General features: G+C 39.9%; 2 pseudogenes; both read left to right on the top strand.

The window, feature by feature from the left end:
• Window positions 1-7,259: 7,259 nt before the first annotated feature.
• LOC124287868 lies at window positions 7,260-16,007 on the top strand (annotated as a pseudogene).
• Window positions 16,008-18,398: 2,391 nt separating this feature from the next.
• On the top strand, window positions 18,399-25,887 carry LOC124287869 (annotated as a pseudogene).
• The last annotated feature ends 536 nt before the right edge of the window (window positions 25,888-26,423 follow it).

Here is a 26,423-nt window from a genome sequence, read left to right on the forward strand (position 1 = left end):
ATTTATGTGGACCATACTTTAATCATATTTTACTTACGGTAATGCTCTCTAGTCATTAGTGTCACAAAACTAGCTGCAATGGTGACACAATATTTTTTATACCCAAACACACTTAACTAATAATGCATGTGTATAATTATGGATTAAATTATTCTTTATTTGGGTTATAAACCAAATAATCATACCTTTATACCTTGCATGACCATTGTTTATTTTTGATATATTTGAAATTGTACCTATAGCATGTGTTTTATTACATTAAATTGATAATAATTGTAGTACGTCAACAAGGGCTCTAGTCAATTAAGAGTTGTCTCCCTCTCTCTGTCTTTTGTGGGTGTTCATTTATTTTACCGCTGAGTTATCTCCCTTTGTACACCGTAAACGAAATGAGTTTCTACCGCTTCCAATATGCAAGGTCTAATCAACGTTTTTCCTTATGCGTTCATGGCCCCACCCTATGTTTTTACCACACTCTGTACAAACAATTCCTGGTACATTGCAAACTTTGCTGTAAACAAACTGTCAACATTTATGGATTAAAAGATTGGAAGCTTCGGGTTTGTTTTGAACTGTTGGAACCGTTTCCTGGTTATACTACCTGTCCTCGAACAGAACAGCATGACCTATATCTATTTTTGATATATTTGAAACTGTACATGACAGTACATCAACAGAAATGTCAAGATGTATATCTACCTGTTTATAATTTGTTTTTAAGAAGCCATGGCGCAGGTTTAAGCAGTGCTGTGATGTGCCTTACTTAGATTTAAGTGCTGACACAGAGTTACTTTCTTTACAGCGCCAAAATGATCTAATCTTGAGCATTTTACTGCTACATGTACAACCACTAAATATGGCATGTTCAATGTATTGACAATAAATAACTACTGATAATTACTACGGAGTGAAATGTATTGCATAGATTGCTACTCATTATATTATGAGTCAAATTTCCCTTGGGTAATGTTACTAAATAAAAAAAGAAATGTGCCAAAAGAAATATCCTCATTAAAGAACATTGTTGCACATTGATTCCATTGTACATGTATATCAGCTGGTAATGTGTTATGACAGGTATACTTCCTGTCTGGCTGTGTGTTACTGTGTATATTTCCTGGTGCATGTATATTACACATGTATAATTCTGATGTGTAGACAGCTGTGTATCATGAGCATCCTCAGCCAACAGTCTGCTAGTCACATACCCTTATATGGGCTTGCATTTGTACTCTTGTGTAAATAAATATTTTAAAAAAGACAATAAATATGACCAAACCATGTTGGTGTTCATTTCAATTTGCAGGACCAGTGTGACATGTAATGACTCCACAATATATTGTTTTGTTCTGCATCTATCAGTTGTAATTCTAAGATGTTTGTTGTTTAACACCATACTCAGTAATAGTTATATGGCTGAAGTCTTTAAATGATCAACCCTGGAACAGACATTCCAGTGATCACCACCATGAGCATAGATCTATGCAACTGGGATACGGTGACTTGTGTCAAGCACATCAGCGAACCTGACCAATCCTGTTAGTTGACTCTTACGACAAGCATTGGGCTGCTGAAGTCGACTTCTAACCTGGATCTGCGCGGGTTGTAATTCTAAGTGGGAATGAGGTTACGACGACATCAGAACCATGGGTTTCACACACACTACCCATGTGGGGAATCGAACATGGGTTTTGGAGTGACGAGTGAACGCTTTAACCACTCGGCTACCCAGCCGCCCCTGTAATTCTCAGAGGATGGTGGAACCTTCAAATGGCATTTAGAAGTGATAAAGTAGAAAGATAATACCCTGAAACATTGTGTTCCTTATATAAAAGAAGTCGATACCACAAATTCTCTCCTTAAACATTATGCACCGGTACAATACTGACAATATGGATAACAGCTTCTTCTATTTCGAGGGTGTGACTTAATGTCTGCTTGACAATGGTACAAGAATCTGTATCGAAACGTGGCACTCGTGAAATAAATTCCTGTTTGACAATGGTACAAGAACCTGTATCGAAATATGGCACTCGTGAAATAAATTCCTGTTTGACAATGGTACAGGAATCTGTATCGAAATGTGGCACTCGTGAAATAAATTCCTGTTTGACAATGGTACAAGAATCTGTATCGAAATGTGGCACTCGTGAAATAAATTCCTGTTTGACAATGGTACAAGAATCTGTATCGAAATGTGGCACTCGTGAAATAAATTCCTGTTTGACAATGGTACAAGAATCTGTATCGAAACGTGGCACTAATGAAATAAATTCCTGTTTGACAATGGTACAAGAATCTGTATCGAAATGTTGTACTCATGAAATAAATTCCTGTTTGACAATGGTACAAGAATCTGTATCGAAACGTGGCACTCATGAAATAAATTCCTGTTTGACAATGGTACAAGAATCCGTATCGAAACGTGGCACTCGTGAAATAAATTCCTGTTTGACAATGGTACAAGAATCTGTATCGAAATGTGGCACTCGTGAAATAAATTCCTGTTTGACAATGGTACAAGAATCTGTATCGAAATGTGGCACTCGTGAAATAAATTCCTGTTTGACAATGGTACAAGAATCTGTATGGAAATGTGGCACTCATGAAATAAATTCCTGTTTGACAATGATACAAGAATCTCTATCGAAATTTGGCACTCGTGAAATAAATTCCTGTTTGACAATAGTACAAGAATCTGTATCGAAATGTGGCACTCATGAAACAAATTCCTGTTTGAAAATGATACAAGAATCTCTATCGAAATGTGGCACTCGTGAAATAAATTCCTGTTTAACAATAGTACAAGAATCTGTATCGAAATGTGGCACTCGTGAAATAAATTCCTGTTTGACAATGGTACAAGAATCTGTATGGAAATGTGGCACTCATGAAATATATTCATCTTTGACAATGATACAAGAATCTGTATCGAAATGTGGCACTCATGAAATAAATTCGTGTTTGACAATGGTACAAGAATCTGTATGGAAATGTGGCACTCATCAAAAATAAATTCCTGTTTGACAATGGTACAAGAATCTGTATGGAAATGTGGCACTCGTGAAATAAATTCGTGTTTGACAATGGTACAAGAATCTGTATCGAAATGTTGTACTCATGAAATAAATTCCTGTTTGACAATGGTACAAGAATCTGTATCGAAATGTGGCACTCATGAAATAAATTCCTGTTTGGCAATGGTACAAGAATCTGTATGGAAATGTGGCAATCATGAAACAAATTCCTGTTTGACAATGGTACAAGAATCTGTACGGAAATGTGGCACTCATGAAATAAATTCCTGTTTGACAATGGTACAAGAATCTGTATCCAAACGTGGCACTCGTGAAATAAATTCCTGTTTGACAATGGTACAAGAATCTGAATCGAAACGTGGCACTCGTGAAATGAATTCCTGTTTGACAATGGTACAAGAATCTGTATCGAAATGTGGCACTCGTGAAATAAATTCCTGTTTGACAATGGTACAAGAATCTGTATCGAAACGTGGCACTCGTGAAATAAGTTCCTGTTTGACAATGGTACAAGAATCCGTATCGAAACGTGGCACTCGTGAAATAAATTCCTGTTTGACAATAATACAAGAATCTGTATCGAAACGTGGCACTCGTGAAATAAATTCCTGTTTGACAATGGTACAAGAATCTGTATCGGAATGTTGTACTCATGACATAAATTCCTGTTTGACAATGGTACAAGAATCTGTATCGGAATGTGGCACTCATGAAATAAATTCCTGTTTGACAACGGTACAAGAATCTGTATGGAAATGTGGCACTCATGAAATAAATTCCTGTTTGACAATGGTACAAGAATCTGTATCGAAATGTGGCACTAATGAAATAAATTCCTGTTTGACAATGGTACAAGAATCTGTATCGAAATGTGGCACTCATGAAATAAATTCCTGTTTGACAATGGTACAAGAATCTGTATCGAAACGTGGCACTCATGAAATAAATTCCTGTTTGACAATGATACAAGAATCTGTATCGAAACGTGGCACTCGTGAAATAAATTCCTGTTTGACAATGATACAAGAATCTGTATCGAAATGTGGCACTCATGAAATAAATTCCTGTTTGACAATGATACAAGAATCTGTATCGAAACGTGGCACTCATGAAATAAATTCCTGTTTGACAATGATACAAGAATCTGTATCGAAATGTGGCACTCATGAAATAAATTCCTGCTTGACAATGGGCCTTACAAAAACAGCATGACATACATCTATTTTTTATAGAAATGTACTCAAATTTGTACATGAGAGTGGATCAACAGAAATGTCAAGATGTACATCGATTTGTTTATAATTTTTGCAGGTTTAAGCAGTGCTGTGATGTGCCTTACTTAGATTTTAAATGCTGACACAAAGTAATCTTACTACAGTGCCAAAACGATCTAATCTTGAGCACTTTGGAATGATATGAGATAATTTGCATGTAATGTGCAAGTGTCAACATAGAGGCGGTCAGGTGACAAGGGCGGAATAACCAGGCTTGCATCACACTACCAGTCTGGCTGATAAGGGATATCAATGCACTTTTTAATATCATGTTTGGATGTCAGCCCGGTGAAATTATGTGTGCTCCAGTTCATAGCCTGATTATGTCTTTCAAATAAGGTAAAAATTCATTTACTTGCAAATAAATGCGACAAACCCCATTCCACATTCATAAGAAATTATTATTGTTATATATGGGTATTCATATAGCGCTATAGTCCATCCAATGTGCATGCTCAAAGCGATTATACAATTGGGACTATATCATGAGCATTTGTTTCAGCAGTATTACAGCTGTACGATATTGCTTGTAAATAAATCGAGTGTGGACCAGACAATTCAGTGATTGTCACCATGCGATACGATGACAGAGCATGTGTTAAAAATCACTATGAAATATAGGTGTTCGCGAAAAGGTAAGCGTATCCTGCCCCACCGGTGGCACCCAGCATAAACATATACAAAGTCTAGTCAACTGTTCACCTGAAATAATTTGGCAACGTATGGTACACGCCAAATAGGGAATTGCATCGGACATCACTTTTGTCACTGATGCATCAAATTTCGAAATGTCCAACACATAAACCTTTTTGAAAGAGATACCTTTTTGACTATGGTGTTACGGAAAACAATAAACATGTTTCTGTGTGGCGTTTTTTATATACCATATATCACCCTTTGACTGCTTCATCAGCTGCCTGACCTATATTGAGGCTTGGGATGATATCTGCCTAAGGTCGTATCAAGGACCTACTTATCTGACTGAACTCATGGTCATAAACTAGCTAGCAACACATCTCACCAGCTCACTGAATTCAAGGACATGGACTAACTAATAAACTGGCATCTTTTTGCACTGATATACGCATTATTAAATATGCTGCATCAATTATAAACGTATACCCCTGTTTAAAATGTGCTCGTCGAACACCAGTATAAACTCAGGGGCAAAAGAAACACCATCAAAAGTAATTATGTGTTCATTCAATATTACATCGTCATAAGCCCATACAGTAGCAAGCAACAAATCTCACGAGCGCAAAAAGCATAACGACAGAAAAGCACGTGTTTCATGTAATTATTGAATAAACCTGCCCCAGTGGCTCAGTGAACCTGTACTTCATCATCTATACCAATGGGCTGAGTGAACCTGTACTTCATCACCTGCCCCGGTGTCTCAGTGACCTGTACTTCATCACCTGCCCTGGTGCCTCAGTGAACCTGTACTTCATCACCTGCCACGGTGGCTCAGTAAACCTGTACTTCATCACCTGCCCTTGTGCCTCAGTGACCCTGTACTTCATCACCTGCCCTGGTGCCTCAGTGACCCTGTGAAACTTCATCACCTGCCCTGGTGACTCATTGAACCTGTACTTCATCATCTATACCCAATGTCTGGAGTAAACCTTTACTTCATCACCCGCCCCGGTGTCTCAGTGACTTGTACTTCATCACTCCTGACCTGGCGCCTCAGTGACCCTGTACTTTATCACCTGCCCTGGTGACTCAGTGAACCAGTACTTCACCATCTATACCAATGTCTGAGTAATCCTTTACTTCATCACCTGCCCCGATGGCTCAGTGAACCTGTAACTTCATCATCTATACCAATGGCTGAGTAATCCTTTACTTCATCACCTGCCCCGGTGGCTCAGTGAACCTGTACTTCATCACCCGCTGTGGTGGCTCAGTGACCCTGTACTTCATCACCTGCCCCGATGGCTCAGTGAACCTGTACTTCACCACCTGCTGTGGTGGCTCAGTGACCTGCTGTACTTCATCACCTGCCGCGGTGGCTCAGTGACCCTGTACTTCATCACCTGACCCGATGGTTCAGTGATCCTGTTCTTCATCACCTGCCCCGATGGCTCAGTGAACCTGTACTTCATCGCCTGCCCTGATGGCTCAGTGACCTGTACTTCATCACCTGCCCCGATGGCTCAGTGACCTGTACTTCATCACTGCCCCGATGGCGCAGTCTTTCATCACCTAGCACAATGTGTCAGCCGGAAAACTCTGGATTACAATATATGTGATCCTTGGTTTGACTCACACTGTGAATTTTCACTTGAGAAAAGTGTAAATGTCATGAGTAACACATCCAACCTTTAAATGGCAAGCAGAGGTCTTGACTGTTCCAGATCATGAATCAAAACGAGAAGAGTAATACTACATTGTTCCAGAGACCATATAATAATCTATTATATGGTCTCTGATTGTTCAAGCACCTGACCAGAGATGTCAGATCTGCAGCGTTATTTTACCCACACCAAGTCAATCTCTACATGATATCAAAATTCTCAGAGTGGGAATTCTGAAATAATTTCCCCAGCAACCAAACTGGCCATAGATGATACAACTGATTGGCTCTCGAGGAGACCTGGTTGACTCATGGCCTAAATGGCCCAACCAGGACACCCCACCAAATAAGCGCACGTGATATCAAACATGTATATTTGTACCTCTTTTTGTTTCAGAGAACATGGTTGCCATTTCTGGACATGATGACCCGTCCCCACTCTTAACTATGACGTTAGACAGACGGATCGCTGTCATATAGGCTATTAGCTGGAATATTGCTGAGTGCATTAAACAACAAACAACAAAAACACAATGAAGCAACGCACAACGCTCACAGTAGTCCCGCTGTTGCCATACTCATTACTCAGTACATTTGTAGTAGCACTGTTGAGGAGTTTGCATAAGTCACATGATCCAACATTGTCACATGATCACAAGTGAACTGCACCGAAAGACTGGAGCGTTCGACACATTCGGGATCTTGAACAGTTTCGCAGGACAGCCATGCATCTTGCAGAGTTCTTGTTATTATGTGCATGTTGCACTTTTGTCAGCGAAGTCAAGTCGCCCGAACATTATTTTCATCCTCGCTGACGATTACGGATTCCATGATATCGGGTATCACAAGTCGGAGATAAAAACACCAAATCTTGACAAGTTAGCCGCGGCTGGCGTGAAGCTGGAAAACTACTATGTCCAGCCTATCTGTACCCCGACACGGTCCCAGTTCATGTCAGGGAGGTACCAGGTGAGTCCGAGTCAGTCATACCCTTACTGGTTATAAAGTGTGCAGACGACAACCCAGGAACATGTGTGGGGTGGGGAGGTAGGGAGGCACCAATAAATTTGTACACATGTTCGGTGTGTGTGTGTGTGTGTGCGCGCGTGCGTACGTGCGTGTGCAGTTTTGCACATAACAATATTAAAAAACATTTGCTGATAAATTAGGTGGGCCGGGAATTGAGTTTTGTATGCAGGTAGGGTGTGTCACTTACTTTGTACATAAAATTTAGAAGGGTCATTCATATTGTGCATGCTTCTCCATAAAAATGATCTTCATATCTCTCTCTCTCTCTCTCACACACACACACACACACAAACACACACACACACAAACACACAAACACACACTAACCATAAATTATGAACAGCTTTTCAGGGCAACTTGTCCCTTGCTTTATATATGGCTTTAGCATTGCAGAAGCTTGGCAGAATGGAAAATAATGCCGTTCACGGTCTGTGAGACCTTCTATTTATCCTCATGATCACAGTTTCTATTTCTTTGTTTGAATCAGAACTGAGTGACTGACTGAAGACGTTCAGACACGAATGTCTGTACATGGATTGTTTTCATTGTCTGAACAGAATTATCAGCTGGATGTTACAAACATGCTTGTTTCAAATTAATTAGCTTCCATAATTTCACTGTACACCCGCGGGGGTACCAACTCTGCATGATTTCTTGATTATTGTGTTCATATGAAATACTGAAGAGGGTAATTCAAAGAGGAAACGAACAAGGATTGGTTCTTGATGTGTTTGATCAGGGAGATTATATAACGTGTTGTAGAGTAGCCCTGGTTTGATGAAGGTATCAAGGTTGTGATTTGGACCTTAAGGTTGCAGTGTTTCAGCAAATATTTTCAGGCTAGTAAGATTGTTTTCATAACATTATCATTTGGGGTTCGAATCCTATTTCAGGTGTATAGTTTCTCTATATTTTGTCGGTAAAACACTGTCATGTTTATTTACATTTAACACCGCATGCACCGAGCAATAATTAAGCTACATTATGGTGTTCTGTAAATAATCAAGTTTGGACCAGACAATCAAGTGATCAGCGTCATGAACATTGATCTACATAACTGGGATATGCAGTCGTGTTAGTGAACCTGGCCATCTGTTTTGTCTGTTTTCAGATTCACACTGGTTTACAACACGGTATCATCTGGGACGCTCAGCCCAATGGCCTTCCTCGGATAGTCCCACAGTAGCCGACAAGATCAAACAGGCCGGCTACTCCACCCATGCTGTCGGCAAATGGCATCTGGGCTTCTACAAGGATGCCTACCTGCCTACCAATCGGGGATTTGATTCATACTATGGTGAGGAAAGATGTCAACTGTTTGTTTTGTTTTGTTTGTTATTTGTTTGTGGCAATCAGCAATATATCCAGCTGTATCGTGTCAGTGTGGAAATAGTCGTGTATGGACCAGACAATCCAGTGAGTGACATCATGAGCATCAAAACAATATGAATGTGATGGTCTGTTAACCAAGTCAACCACCCAATCCTATTTGTCACCGGCTATGACATCAAGGTTTGCTGAAGACCCATTCTAACACAGATTTTCATGGGTCTAAATTGTAGGTGTGGCTAGTGATGATATTTGTGAAATAAATGAAAAACTGTGATTACCGCATATCATCTTGAAGTTGAAGCAATTGAAATTCATATCTGGTGACCCGTCGTGATATTGCTAGAATATTGCCTAAAGCGGTGTAAAACCACTCACTCACTCACCAGCTCGCTGCCTCCTTCACTCACTCTTGTACATAATTTCATGTTTTAACAAATCACATGATTTTAGTACATCAATTTATTTACCAAACATCACATTTGTATTTGACTTAACCCTTTATATATCTAATATATAACAACTTGCAGGCTATCTGACAGGCAGCGAGGACTACTTCACACACAGCACTTGCGACGGCCACGATTCCAGATATAATCTTTGTGGCCTTGACCTACATAACAATACAACCCCAGTTTTCAATGAGACTGGCCACTACTCAACGCATCTGTTTACGGAGAGGGCTATCAGTGTGATCAAGGATCATGATGAGTCTAAAGTAGGTGCAAGTTCCATCGAGAATGTTTCATGTCAACATAAAAAAATGAATAATAATAATAGTCCATTTATTTTGTGCATTTATCCATGCACATTGCATGCTCAAAGCGCTCACTATCACCCCTGGTCAACGAGCACAGAACACTCCCTGTGGAGAATACAACCTGTCGCCTGTCAGGCGCTCAAGGTTCAAATTCAGACTACCATCGTATCATACCAGGTACCCTTTTTCTGCTGGGTGAACAGAGGCATTGTTTTAACAAACCAACTTGCCTAAGGTGAGACTACATGTATCACATGCGTTTCGTTGTGGGGTAAGACTGAAGTCCTAGAACTCTCAGGAGTAGAACACGGTCACCCATCCAAGGACTCTCCATGCTCAGCATTGCTTAACTTCAACTGATTTGTGACCTGAGCTCTATGCACATGACCACATCTTGAAAATAATGTCTGTGCGGTGCCCTTGTCCGCCAGTTTAGGTACTGTGTCAACTTCATTGTCTTCAAATTTTATTGTATTACTTTCCTCTGACGTGTATTACTTGTGTTGAAAGGCATATACACATGGAACAAAGTATTGCAACATCCCATATTCTTCATAGTATCAATATGTTACCATTAACCATAGCAAAGGAATTTATCCAAACCTCAGTTTAACTTACTGTCTGGATACATTGACTTTCAGCGAATAATCAAATTGCAAATCTTAATTAAAAAAGCATGAAAACCAGTAGCTTATTGAGAGAAGGAATGACTGACTGAGTTTGGTTTTACGCCCCTTTTAGCAATATTCCAGCAACATCACGGCGGGGGACACCAGAAATGGGCTTCACACATTGTACCCATGTGGGGATTCGACCCCGGGTCTTCGGCGTGACGAGCCAACGCTTTATCCACTAGGCTACCCCACCGCCCCTTGAGAGAAGGAAACATGGAAAAGGATTGACTCATTTTGTAGTCCAATGTCGTATGACGTTAACAAGTGCGCTCATTTTCAAGATTTGGATATACAATCCTCATAAAATCACATAAGTAATAACATCCCTGACCCTCTTGACTGATTGTATCAGATGTTGAATTTGACGTTGTGGTATTGTGTTCTATTCTTCATGGAGGGCTTGTTCTAATACAACAATATTTTGTATCTCATAATGTCCCAAACATGGGATTTAGGATCTGGACACCTGGTGGTCCAAGGTAGAGTTGCTACCATCTCTTGACGTGAGAAATCACTAAGGACATGCGTACGATGTGGCATGGCAAGTGTCATCCTTGAAGACTGTTTAGAGGATGGCCATCAAATGTGGTACAACAACCAAAAAACATATATAAATGATATTGTTAAAGCACATGTTTTAAATTTGCTTTCAAGTGTGACTTTGTGTATATAAAATACTTGTGTACATGTGTTAACTTGGTCTTGTAGTTATTTAGCTGAAATAGACTATAGCTCATATGATGTTAAATTTGAACTCACCCACTACTTTGATAGTGGTGATTTAATTGTAGGCTCATCATGTTTTTGTTTCTTGTTTGCAGCCATTTTTCCTGTACCTCGCCTATCAGTCTACGCACGCACCTCTGCAGGTCCCAGGAAAATATTTGAATCCGTACAGCCACATCAAGGACTTGAACAGGCGCAGTTTTGCCGGTAATATAGTCACTGTTAAACCTGACATATTCAGTAGGTAGTCCAGTGTATGGCCTCTTTCTCCTCACACAGAGTGACTTGGGTGCTAATCTGTTTTTACCAATATGTCTGCTATATCATGACATTTTCTAACTTTCCTTGATCGGCAGTATGCTTCACCATTAGGAAAAGAGTTGATCTGACAAAATATTGACCATTTTGCTGTAGCCCTAGGTAAGCATTGTTTGTAGGACAAACTTACCTCTTATTAAAGAAAATTAGTGAAACTTGATATATTATTAAGTCAGCCAAACTTCATATGATAATAGTGAATGTTTTGAGAGTGCATCACCACTTGCACTTCCTTATGACCATAGTTGTTTGTACAGTAATTGCTCTTTAAAGATGATTGGTGTATGACGTGAAATTTGCATGTGTACGATTTTCGTTTTCAAACAAAAAAATGGCTAGGAACAAACACTAACAACTGTGTGATGCAAGACAATTGTCAAAATAATGGTCGACAGTGATTTATCGACCTTTTTGAAAACCGTCAAAATCAAGAATGACACCCCATGTGTGTTCTTATTCACATGGTCCGGCTGTCGACCAAAACAACCATACAGGGCCCAGTTCCACGAAACGATCTTGGAGCTAAAGTGATTGTAACACACATACCTCAGCATCGACTTATGATCATCATAGATATTACGATCGCATTGTGCAATGGGGCCCAGATGTTTATCGTTTACATGTTTTCAACTTCAAGGGATGGCTGCATGTATGGACGAGGGGATCGGAAACATCACTGCAGCTCTCAATGCTACTGGCCAGCTTGAGAATACCCTCATTGTCTTCTCCACAGGTAAGTAAATTCTGAGGTACTGGTAAGTTTATATTCAAACTTGGAATTTCTACTGTAATCTACGTCAGGACTTGGACTGAATGTGAACCTCTGAGTAGGTCTAGCTAAATTTCCCTCAAGTCTCATAAAACTTCTCTTCCATTCTGACTTAAGTAGGTCAGATTTAAGTAGGTCAGTAAGATTAGCTAGAAAAAGATTTTCACGGGCTATGGTTAAAGGTCACATGCAACCAAAAAATCAAACATAATTAAAACACAATTATCACTTATTCATGACACATAATATACATTGCTGATTATGAAAAAACATATAAACAAAATTATAAGCATACAATCGCAAATCAAAAGTGCAATATTTTGTACTTGCGTTTACTTCCCCAGAAACGAGGCAGCCGGGATACCGAACCCAGTCAGAGCGGGTGGGTGTACACTCAAGTGTAACGGCTGGTTCATTTGCCGATGCCCTCACAGCTCATTGTGTGTGTATATAAAGAGATGTTGGGTTTCATAAATACATGCTCATTTTTTGTGTATAACATTTTGCAATCAACAGACACCATAACATGTCATGTGTACAAGTATCACACCTGCCTGACTGTGTAATTACTTAATGTGACAGAGACCGAACTCGGGCCATAAATCAATGCGTTTTATTTATGGTGTATAGCTTGATAGGTGTTAAGTTCAAATTGCATGAGGTCAGTGATAGAACTTGTGTATTGAATATTGTCATTAGCAGACAGGCAGGCAGACACATAGGTGTCAATAAAACAGACATTGAGTTTTGTCTGTGACAACGACATATTTATATCACAGCAGGAGACTATATAGGAGTAGAGCATCCCTGATCACAGTTAGAATTTCTGTCAACGCTTAATAATGACATTGCTTTTAAGTATCGAACTGAGAAAGTGACTCCGTAAGAAGAACGTGTGGTGAAATAGACAAATGAAATTATATAAACAGTTAAATCGGTAATCTACTGTCATAACATATAAAAGCCCGCGCCTGTGAAATATCAACAAGACATTAGAAAAATAGCTCACACTGGGGAAATTAGTGATTCGTTTGAACTCCGATTTCGCGCGGTTGGAATTTGCATTTTGATGATTTGTTTCGGTAAGTCCAAACCGAAAAGGTATCAGAATCTGCAAAGTTGTGTTTTACGTTGCATGTGACCTTTAAGTTTGACTTTTGTTTGTTGCTTAATACTGCCCTCCACAATATTCCAGCTGTATGGTAGCGGTCTGTAAATAATCGAGTCAGAACAATCTAGAACCAGACAATCGAGTGATCAACACTATGAGCATAGATCTCATACAATGGGATACAATGACATGTGACAACGAAGTTAGAGAGCCTAAACCCCCTTTCCCCCAACACACCTCGATCATCACGTTAGTTTTATGACAAGCATAGGTTGTTTGTGGGTTTATTTAAGCTTGAAGACTAGAAGTTTTGTATTTGAGGAAGTGGTAGAATTATGCGAGTCTACTAATTATTCATGAGGGTCCTAACAAAGTACTTGTGTTTCAGACAATGGCGGTACGATCTACGATGGGGGAAACAACTGGCCACTGAGGGGGTGGAAGGCGTCGTTATGGGAAGGGGGATTCCATGGAGTGGGCTTTGTGTATGGTGATATGCTGAAGAACAAAGGAACTGTCAATAATCAACTGATCCATGTCTCTGATTGGTTCCCAACATTGGTGGGTGTGGCTGGCGGGAACACCAATGGAACAAAGCCTCTGGATGGATTTGACCAATGGAAGACCATCAGGTACGCTAGTATCTATGTAGAGTTTGAAAAACATGCGAAATATGCATATTGCCGGGAAGCACATGCAAAATATCCAAATCATCATCATCATCAACAATATCAGTGAAAATATAGCGTAGAACTAGTCTCTCTCCAAAACCCTTGAGAATAAATTAAATACAAGACCAGCTCAAGGCTAGGATCAATTGGCAAGTCCAAATTGCCTCACAGCACCTGAAAATACGGATTGTTCTGGGCTCCATTTGGATTTGTTTTGAAGATAAAATATTTCTTAATTTTAATATTGTCATTCAAGCAAAGGACCTATGGCTGTTTGAATGTTGAGACGTGCTGTGTGTTTGTGTGTTGTTTGATGGTTTGACTTGTTCAAATGATTTAAATTTCTGTGTTGAATGTAGACATGTTAGGGTAAATTTCCCATCTATGAAGTATGAATTTGAAACCTTTTGCTTACAGTTTATATGCTTGGAAAAAGGAGGTCTCTTCAGTAGTATATGTCACAATGACAGCAATGTTTACTTGCTTACAAAACAAGAGAAAGTCTTACATCAATTTGCCATTGTTCCAGTGAAGGTGGAGCCAGTCCGAGGAAGGAGCTCCTACACAACATTGACATCTTGAAACATCCCAAGGGAGCTAAGCTTTTTAACAACACCTTCGACACGCGGATCAGAGCCGCTATACGAGTCGGAGACTGGAAGCTCATCACAGGAGATCCAGGTTTGTGGACACTCACTGCTTAATACTGTAGGGTAGCTTAGTGGTTAAGGTGTTCGCTCATCACGCCAAAGATCCAGGTTCGATTCCCCACATAATCACAATGTGTGAAGCCCATTTCTACTGTCTCCTGCTGTGATATTACTGGAATACTGCTAAAAGCGGCGTGAAACTAAACTCACTCAATTAATACTGTAACATTTGTTTTATTTGGTATTACAGTTTCTCAGTAAAGTACAGATTTTAGTACTTGTTTTGTTTGACACTTGACAAAGGGGTACACATGATTTTAGTCAAGGTGCTGTAGTAAGTTAATGCTCTTTGTGAGGTAGGACACGTTTTATTACAATCTTGATTAATGAACATACTGTTTTGGGCAGTGCCACCATTTTATTTACTTTGGTTATTAATATGAATAAAGGAATCTGATTGGCCAAGAGGAATATAAGTTATAATAGCCACTGGTTGGGCTATGGTTGAGGTGTGAAATTCAGGCCCCTAATTTGACAAGGGTGGACGTTTGTAGACAGTTACCTCCCTTACCTCAGGAAGACAGTTCCAGCGCTTTTAAAACTGATGAAATTTAAGTTTATGTATGACTTCTGGGATGAAATGTTCCTGTACTTATGAAAATAACTAACAAAGGTTCACTATAAGCATTTATACTCTTAACAAGTAGCATCAATGTAAAGTATGCCAGTAGAGTGATCTCCTTGGCTCCTGTGTAATGGCTACCATGCTCGTAGTTCGAATAAAGGACCTTTTGAACAGAAGTCCTTGTTTCATTGCAAGTTTTAAGACAACTTTCATGTCTTTGCTCACACCGTCTCCTCCACCCTCAGGAAACGGCAGCTGGATTCCACCGCCACATCTCAGTAAGGAGGCGGTTGTGGACAAGGATGATAAGGCGAAGAATCTTTGGCTGTTTGACATCGCAAATGACCCAAATGAACACAATGACTTGTCAGCATCACAACCAGACATTGTTAAGAAGCTTCTGGACCGACTAGAGTACTACCAGAAAACAGCAGTACCCCCCAGGTACCCTGATCCTGACCCCAAGTGTGACCCCAAACTACATGGAGGAGTGTGGGGGCCGTGGGAGTAAACAGAACTAACTCTACAGTCATTGTTTTAAGTAGAGCAGGTTGTCTCTGAATTGTGTTAACATCCCAGTATAAACTGGTTTTGATTAACTAATAACATGAAATCCTCAGTGAAACGCTGATCATACTCAAAACATCAGAACAAATCTGTGCTGTTTTTGCACAATTTACGTCCAAAAAATTAAAAATGTTATAGAACAAACTCTCATTAATATATTGATGCAGTTCACTATTTGTTACGAGGGAGGAATGCAGAGAAAGGGACAACCATGTGTTCAGACAATGCTGTCGACATATTTCACTTAATTCTCCCTAGTCAATAGATAGGATTGTTGAAGTCAATCAATAATGCTTGTTTTATTAACCTACACGAGTTCATGATATATCGTATTGGAAATGGATTGTTAACATAAAAAACAGTTTGTTCTTAGAGAACCATCTGTCGTTGGATAGTCTCAGTGAGTGAGTGTTGTTTTACGCGGCTTTTAGAACTATTCCAGCAATATCACGGTGGGGGACACCACAAATAGGCTTCACACATTGTGCCCATGTGGGGAATCGAACCTAAATCTTCGGCGTGACGAGTAAACGCATTAACCACTAGGCTAGTCTCAGACATGATAATGGATAGTCTCAGACATGATAGTTCATGAAGTCTTCTTTCTGGTGATAGCACAAATTTGTTATTCAGGAGCTGATAAAATATCTTGTCATTAGTTATCAACAGTATTTATGTGGACCATACTTTAATCATATTTTACTTACGGTAATGCTCTCTAGTCATTAGTGTCACAAAACTAGATGCAATGGTGACAATATTTTTATACCAAAACACACTTAACTAATAATGCATGTGTATAATTATGGATTAAATTATTCTTTATTTGGGTTATAAACCAAATAATCATACCTTTATACCTTGCATGACCATTGTTTATTTTTGATATATTTGAAATTGTACCTATAGCATGTGTTTTATTACATTAAATTGATAATAATTGTAGTACGTCAACAAGGGCTCTAGTCAATTAAGAGTTGTCTCCCTCTCTCTGTCTTTTGTGGGTGTTCATTTATTTTACCGCTGAGTTATCTCCCTTTGTACACCGTAAAACGAAATGAGTTTCTACCGCTTCCAATATGCAAGGTCTAATCAACGTTTTTCCTTATGCGTTCATGGCCCCACCCTATGTTTTTACCACACTCTGTACAAACAATTCCTGGTACATTGCAAACTTTGCTGTAAACAAACTGTCAACATTTATGGATTAAAAGATTGGAAGCTTCGGGTTTGTTTTGAACTGTTGAACTGTTTCCTGGTTATACTACCTGTCCTCGAACAGAACAGCATGACCTATATCTATTTTTTGATATATTTGAAACTGTACATGACAGTACATCAACAGAAATGTCAAGATGTATATCTACCTGTTTATAATTTGTTTTAAGAAGCCATGGTACAGGTTTAACAGTGCTGTGATGTGCCTTACTTAGATTTAAGTGCTGACACATAGTTACTTTCTTTACAGCGCCAAATGATCTAATCTTGAGCATTTTACTGCTACATGTACAACCACTAAATATGGCATGTTCAATGTATTGACAATAAATAACTACTGATAATTACTACGGAGTGAAATGTATTGCATAGATTGCTACTCATTATATTATGAGTCAAATTTCCCTTGGGTAATGTTACTAAATAAAAAAGAAATGTGCCAAAAGAAATATCCTCATTAAAGAACATTGTTGCACATTGATTCCATTGTACATGTATATCAGCTGGTAATGTGTTGCTTGACAGGTATACTTCCTGTCTGGCTGTGTGTTACTGTGTATATTTCCTGGTGCATGTATATTACACATGTATAATTCTGATGTGTAGACAGCTGTGTATCATGAGCATCCTCAGCCAACAGTCTGCTAGTCACATACCCTTATATGGGCTTGCATTTGTACTCTTGTGTAAATAAATATTTTAAAAAAGACAATAAATATGACCAAACCAAGTTGGTGTTCATTTCAATTTGCAGGACCAGTGTGACATGTAATGACTCCACAATATATTGTTTTGTTCTGCATCTATCAGTTGTAATTCTAAGATGTTTGTTGTTTAACACCATACTCAGTAGAAGTTATATGGCTGAAGTCTTTAAATGATCAACTCTGGAACAGACATTCCAGTGATCACCACCATGAGCATAGATCTATGCAACTGGGATACGGTGACTTGTGTCAAGCACATCAGCGAACCTGACCAATCCTGTTAGTTGACTCTTACGACAAGCATTGGGCTGCTGAAGTCGACTTCTAACCTGGATCTGCGCGGGTTGTAATTCTAAGTGGGAATGAGGTTACGACGACACCAGAACCATGGGTTTCACACACACTACCCATGTGGGGAATCGAACATGGGTTTTGGAGTGACGAGTGAACGCTTTAACCACTCGGCTACCCAGCCGCCCCTGTAATTCTAAGAGGATGGTGGAACCTTCAAATGGCATTTAGAAGTGATAAAGTAGAAAGATAATACCCTGAAACATTGTGTTCCTTATATAAAAGAAGTCAATACCACAAATTCTCTCCTTAAACATTATGCACCGGTACAATACTGGCAATATGGATAACAGCTTCTTCTATTTCGAGGATGTGACTTAATGTCTGCTTGACAATGGTACAAGAATCTGTATCGAAACGTGGCACTCGTGAAATAAATTCCTGTTTGACAATGGTACAAGAACCTGTATCGAAATATGGCACTCGTGAAATAAATTCCTGTTTGACAATGGTACAGAAATCTGTATCGAAATGTGGCACTCGTGAAATAAATTCCTGCTTGACAATGGTACAAGAATCTGTATCGAAATGTGGCACTCGTGAAATAAATTCCTGTTTGACAATGGTACAAGAATCTGTATCGAAATGTGGCACTCGTGAAATAAATTCCTGTTTGACAATGGTACAAGAATCTGAATCGAAACGTGGCACTCGTGAAATAAATTCCTGTTTGACAATGGTACAAGAATCTGTATCGAAACGTGGCACTCGTGAAATAAATTCCTGTTTGACAATGGTACAAGAATCTGTATCGAAACGTGGCACTCGTGAAATAAATTCCTGTTTGACAATGGTACAAGAATCTGTATCGAAACGTGGCACTCGTGAAATAAATTCCTGTTTGACAATGGTACAAGAATCTGTATCGAAATGTGGCACTCATGAAACAAATTCCTGTTTGAAAATGATACAAGAATCTGTATCGAAATTTGGCACTCGTGAAATAAATTCCTGTTTGACAATAGTACAAGAATCTGTATCGAAATGTGGCACTCGTGAAATAAATTCCTGTTTGACAATGGTACAAGAATCTGTATGGAAATGTGGCACTCATGAAATAAATTCCTGTTTGACAATGATACAAGAATCTGTATCGAAATGTGGCACTCGTGAAATAAATTCGTGTTTGACAATGGTACAAGAATCTGTATGGAAATGTGGCACTCATCAAAAATAAATTCCTGTTTGACAATGGTACAAGAATCTGTATGGAAATGTGGCACTCGTGAAATAAATTCCTGTTTGACAATGGTACAAGAATCTGTATCGAAATGTTGTACTCATGACATAAATTCCTGTTTGACAATGGTACAAGAATCTGTATCGAAATGTGGCACTCATGAAATAAATTCCTGTTTGGCAATGGTACAAGAATCTGTATGGAAATGTAGCACTCATGAAATAAATTCCTGTTTGACAATGGTACAAGAATCTGTACGGAAATGTGGCACTCGTGAAATAAATTCCTGTTTGACAATGGTACAAGAATCTGTATCGAAACGTGGCACTCGTGAAATAAATTCCTGTTTGACAATGGTACAAGAATCTGAATCGAAACGTGGCACTCGTGAAATGAATTCCTGTTTGACAATGGTACAAGAATCTGTATCGAAACGTGGCACTCGTGAAATAAATTCCTGTTTGACAATGGTACAAGAATCTGTATCGAAACGTGGCACTCGTGAAATAAGTTCCTGTTTGACAATGGTACAAGAATCCGTATCGAAGCAGTGGCACTCGTGAAATAAATTCCTGTTTGACAATAATACAAGAATCTGTATCGAAACGTGGCACTCGTGAAATAAATTCCTGTTTGACAATGGTACAAGAATCTGTATCGAAATGTTGTACTCATGACATAAATTCCTGTTTGACAATGGTACAAGAATCTGTATCGGAATGTGGCACTCATGAAATAAGTTCCTGTTTGACAACGGTACAAGAATCTGTATGGAAATGTGGCACTCATGAAATAAATTCCTGTTTGACAATGGTACAAGAATCTGTATCGAAATGTGGCACTCATGAAATAAATTCCTGTTTGACAATGGTACAAGAATCTGTATCGAAATGTGGCACTCATGAAATAAATTCCTGTTTGACAATGGTACAAGAATCTGTATCGAAACGTGGCACTCGTGAAATAAATTCCTGTTTGACAATGATACAAGAATCTGTATCGAAATGTGGCACTCATGAAATAAATTCCTGTTTGACAATGATACAAGAATCTGTATCGAAACGTGGCACTCATGAAATAAATTCCTGTTTGACAATGATACAAGAATCTGTATCGAAATGTGGCACTCATGAAATAAATTCCTGCTTGACAATGGGCCTTACGAAAACAGCATGACATACATCTATTTTTTATAGAAATGTACTCAAATTTGTACATGAGAGTGGATCAACAGAAATGTCAAGATGTACATCGATTTGTTTATAATTTTTGCAGGTTTAAGCAGTGCTGTGATGTGCCTTACTTAGATTTAAATGCTGACACAAAGTAATCTTACTTACAGTGCCAAAACGATCTAATCTTGAGCACTTTGGAATGATATGAGATAATTTGCATGTAATGTGCAAGTGTCAACATAGAGGCGGTCAGGTGACAAGGACGGAATAACCAGGCTTGCATCACACTACCAGTCTGGCTGATAAGGGATATCAATGCACTTTTAATATCATGTTTGGATGTCAGCCCGGTGAAATTATGTGCTCCAGTTCATAGCCTGATTATGTCTTTCAAATAAGGTAAAAATTCATTTACTTGCAAATAAATGCGACAAACCCCATTCCACATTCATAAGAAATTATTATTGTTATATATGGGTATTCATATAGCGCTATAGTCCATCCAATGTGCATGTTCAAAGCGATTATACAATTGGGACTATATCATGAGCATTTGTTTCAGCAGTATTACAGCTGTACGATATTGCTTGTAAATAAATCGAGTGTGGACCAGACAATTCAGTGATTGTCACCATGCGATACGATGACAGAGCATGTGTTAAAAATCACTATGAAATATAGGTGTTCGCGAAAAGGTAAGCGTATCCTGCCCCACCGGTGGCACCCAGCATAAACATATACAAAGTCTAGTCAACTGTTCACCTGAAATAATTTGGCAACGTATGGTACGAGCCAAATAGGGAATTGCATCGGACATCACTTTTGTCACTGATGCATCAAATTTCGAAATGTCCAACACATAAACCTTTTTGAAAGAGATACGTTTTTGACTATGGTGTTACGGAAAACAATAAACATGTTTCTGTGTGGCGTTTTTTATATACCATATATCACCCTTTGACTGCTTCATCAGCTGTCTGACCTATATTTTGGCTTGGGATATCTGCCTAAGGTCGTATCAAGGACTTACTTATCTGACTGAACTCATGGTCATAAACTAGCTAGCAACACATCCCACCAGCTCACTGGATTCAAAGGACATGGACTAACTAATAAACTGGCATCTTTTTGCACTGATATACGCATTATTAAATATGCTGCATCAATTATAAACGTATACCCCTGTTTAAAATGTGCTCGTCGAACACCAGTATAAACTCAGGGGCAAAAGAAACACCATCAAAAGTAATTATGTGTTCATTCAATATTACATCGTCATAAGCCCATACAGTAGCAAGCAACAAATCTCACGAGCGCAAAAAGCATAACGACAGAAAAGCACGTGTTTCATGTAATTATTGAATAAACCTGCCCCAGTGGCTCAGTGAACCTGTACTTCATCATCTATACCAATGGGCTGAGTGAACCTGTACTTCATCACCTGCCCCCGGTGTCTCAGTGACCTGTACTTCATCACCTGCCCTGGTGCCTCAGGGAACCTGTACTTCATCACCTGCCACGGTGGCTCAAGTAAACCTGTACTTCATCACCTGCCCTTGTGCCTCAGTGACCCTGTACTTCATCACCTCATGCCCTTGTGCCTCAGTGACCCTGTACTTCATCACCTGCCCTGGTGACTCATTGAACCTGTAGCTTCATCATCTATACCAATGTCTGAGTAAACCTTTACTTCATCACCTGCCCCGGTGTCTCAGTGACTTGTACTTCATCACCTGCCCTGGCGCCTCAGTGACCCTGTACTTTATCACCTGCCCTGGTGACTCAGTGAACCAGTACTTCACCATCTATACCAATGTCTGAGTAATCCTTTACTTCATCACCTGCCCCGGTGGCTCAGTGAACCTGTACTTCATCATCTATACCAATGGCTGAGTAATCCTTTACTTCATCACCTGCCCCGGTGGCTCAGTGAACCTGTAACTTCATCACCTGCTGTGGTGGCTCCAGTGACCCTGTGCTTCATCACCTGCCCCGATGGCTCAGTGAACCTGTACTTCACCACCTGCTGTGGTGGCTCAGTGACCTGCTGTACTTCATCACCTGCTGCGGTGGCTCAGTGACCCTGTACTTCATCACCTGACCCGATGGTTCAGTGATCCTGTTCTTCATCACCTGCCCCGATGGCTCAGTGAACCTGTATCATCGCCTGCCCTGATGGCTCAGTGACCTGTACTTCATCACCTGCCCCGATGGCTCAGTGACCTGTACTTCATCACTGCCCCGATGGCGCAGTCTTTCATCACCTAGCACAATGTGTCAGCCGGAAAACTCTGGATTACAATATATGTGATCCTTGGTTTGACTCACACTGTGAATTTTCACTTGAGAAAAGTGTAAATGTCATGAGTAACACATCCAACCTTTAAATGGCAAGCAGAGGTCTTGACTGTTCCAGATCATGAATCAAAACGAGAAGAGTAATACTACATTGTTCGAAGCAGAGATTCACAACTTCGCGTTATTTTACCCACACCAAGTCAATCTCTTCATGATATCAAAATTCTCCCAGTGGGAATTCTGAAATGATTTCCCCCAGCAACCAAACTGGCCATAGATGACACAACTGATTGGCTCTCGGAGACCTGGTTGACTCATGGCCTAAATGGCCCAACCTTAGAACACCCCACCAAATAAGCGCACGTGATATCAAACATGTATATTTGTACCTCTTTGTTTCAGAGAACATGGTTGCCATTTCTTGACATGACGACCCGTCCCCACTCTTAACTATGACGTTAGACAGACGGACCGCTGTCATATAGGCTATTAGCTGGAATATTGCTGAGTGCATTAAACAACAAACAAACAAAAACACAATAAAGAAACGCACAACGCTCACATAAGTCCCGCGGTTGCCATACTCATTACTCAAGTACATTTTGTAGTAGCACAAGTCACGCATGATCAAACGTTATCATAAGTGAACTGCATCGAAGACTGATCTAGTTGAATGTAGGCGTTCGACACATTCGGGATCTTGAACGCGTTTTGTGACAGCCATGCATCTTGCAGAGTTCTTATTATGTGCATGTTGCACTGTTTTGTCAGCGAAGTCAAGTCACCCGAACATTATTTTCATCCTCGCTGACGATTACGGATTCCATGATATCGGGTATCACAAGTCGGAAATTAAAACACCAAATCTTGACAAGTTAGCCGCGGCTGGCGTGAAGCTGGAAAACTACTATGTCCAGCCTATCTGCACCCCAACACGGTCCCAGTTCATGTCAGGGAGGTACCAGGTGAGTCAGTCATACCCTTACTGGTTATAAAGCGTGCAGACGACAACCCAGGAACATGTCAGGTACGGGGTCACCAATAATTTTGTACACATGTACGGTGTGTGTGTGTGTGTGTGTGTGTGTGTGTGTGTGTGTGTGTGTGTGTGTGTGTGTGTGTGTGTGTTCGTGTGTGTGTGTTCGTGTGTGTGTGTGTGTTCGTGTGTGTGTGTGTGTTCGTGCGTGCGTGCGTGCCTGTGCAATTTTGTGCATAACAATATTAAAAAACATTTGCTTATAAATTAGGTGGGCCGGGAATTGAGTTTTGTACGCAGGTAGGGTGTGTCACTTACTTTGAACATAAAATTTAAAGGGGTCATTCATATTGTGCATGCTTCTCCATAAAAATCATCATCACTCTCTCACTCACTCACACACACACACACTCTCACACTCTCTCTCTCACACACACACACACACACACACACACTAACCATAAATTATGCACAGCTTTTCAGGGCAACTTGTCGCTTGCTTCACTTATGGCTTTAGTATTGCAGAAGCTTGGCAGAATGAAAAATAATGCGGTTCAGGGTCTGTGAGACCTATTTATCCTCATGATCACAGTTTCTATTTCTTTGTTTGAATCAGAACTGAGTGACTGACTGAAGACGTTCAGACACGAATGTCTGTACATGGATTGTTTTCATTGTCTGAACAGAATTATCAGCTGGATGTTACAAACATGCTTGTTTCAAATTCATTAGCTTCCATAATTTCACTGTACAACTCACTTCAGGGGAGTACAGTGGATTTAATCTGCCTGATTTCTTGATTATTGTGTTCATATGAAATACTGGAGAGGAGAAAAGGAAACAAACAAGGATTGGTACTTGATGTGTTTGATCAGGGAGACTATATAACGTGTTGTAGAGTAGCCCTGGTTTGATGAAGGTATCAAGGTTGTGATTTGGACCATATGGTTGCAGTGTTTCAGCAAATATTTTCAGGCTAATAAGATTGTTTTCATAACATTATCATTTTGGGGTTCAGATCTATTTCAGGTGTATAGTTTCTCTATATTTTGTCGGTAAAACACTGTGATGTTTATCTATCGTCATATTTAACACCGCATGCACCGAGCAATAATTAAGCCACATTACGGTGTTCTGTAAATAATCAAGTCTGGACCAGACAATCCAGTGATCAGCGTCATGAACATTGATCTACACAACTGGGATATGCAGTCGTGTTAGTGAGCCTGGCCATCTGTTTTTGTCTGTTTTCAGATTCACACTGGTTTACAACACGGCATCATCTGGGACGCTCAGCCCAATGGCCTCCCGCTAGACAGTCCCCACAGTAGCAGACAAGATCAAACAGGCCGGCTACTTCACCACGCTGTCGGCAAATGGCATCTGGGCTTCTACAAGGATGCCTACCTGCCTACCAATCGAGATTTGATTCATACTATGGTGAGGAAAGATGTCAACTGTTTGTTTTGTTTTGTTTGTTATTTGTTTGTGGCAATCAGCAATATATCCAGCTGTATCGTGTCAGTGTGGAAATAGTCGTGTGGACCAGACAATCCAGTGAGTGACATCATGAGCATCAACACAATATGAATGTGATGGTCTGTTAACCAAGTCAACCACCCAATCCTATTTGTCACCGGCTATGACATCAAGGTTTGCTGAAGACCCATTCTAACACAGATTTTCATGGGTCCTAAATTGTAGAGTGTGGCTACTGATGATATCTGTGAAATAAATGAAAACTGTGATTACCGCATATCATCTTGAAGCTGGAAGCAATTGAAATTCATTTCTGGTGTCCCGTCGTGATATTGCTGGAATATTGCCTAAAGCGGTGTAAAACCACTCACTCACTCACGAGGCTCGCTCCTCCTTCACTCCTCTTGTATATAATTTCATGTTTTAACAAATCCACATGATTTTAGTATATCAATTTATTTACCAAACATCACATTTTTATTTGACTTAACCCTTTATATATCTAATATATAACAACTTGCAGGCTATCTGACAGGCAGCGAGGGCTACCTCACACACAGCACTTGCGACGGCCACGATTCCAGATATAATCTTTGTGGCCTTGACCTACGTAACAATACAACCCCAGTTTTCAATGAGACCGGCCACTATTCAACGTCTCTGTTTACGGGAGAGGGCTATCAGTGTGATCAAGGATCATGATGAGTCTAAAGTAGGTGCAAGTTCCATCGAGAATGTTTCTTGTCAACATAAAAAAAATAATAATAATAATAATAGTCCATTTATTTTGTGCATTTATCCATGCATTGCATGCTCAAAGCAGCTCACTATCACCCCTGGTCAACAAGTACAGAACACTCCCTTTGGAGAATGCAACCTGTCGCCTGTCAGGCGCTCAAGGTTCAAATTCATACTACCATCGTATCATACCAGGTACCCTTTTCTGCTGGGTGAACAGAGGCATTGTTTTAACAAAACCCACTTGCCTGAGGTGAGACCACATGTGTCACATGCGATTCGTTGTGGGGTAAGACTGAAGTCCCAGAACTCTCAGGAGTCGAACACGGCCACCCATCCAAGGACTCTCCATGCTCAGCATTGCTTAACTTCAACTGATTTGTGACACTGAGCTATATGCACATGACCACATCTTGAAAATAATGTCTGAAATGTGGTGCCCTTGTCCGCCAGTTTTGGAG

This window comes from Haliotis rubra, unplaced genomic scaffold (assembly GCF_003918875.1).
Source record: "Haliotis rubra isolate DU_JTF1 unplaced genomic scaffold, ASM391887v1 Scf407, whole genome shotgun sequence".
Taxonomy (NCBI): Eukaryota; Metazoa; Mollusca; class Gastropoda; order Lepetellida; family Haliotidae; genus Haliotis; species Haliotis rubra.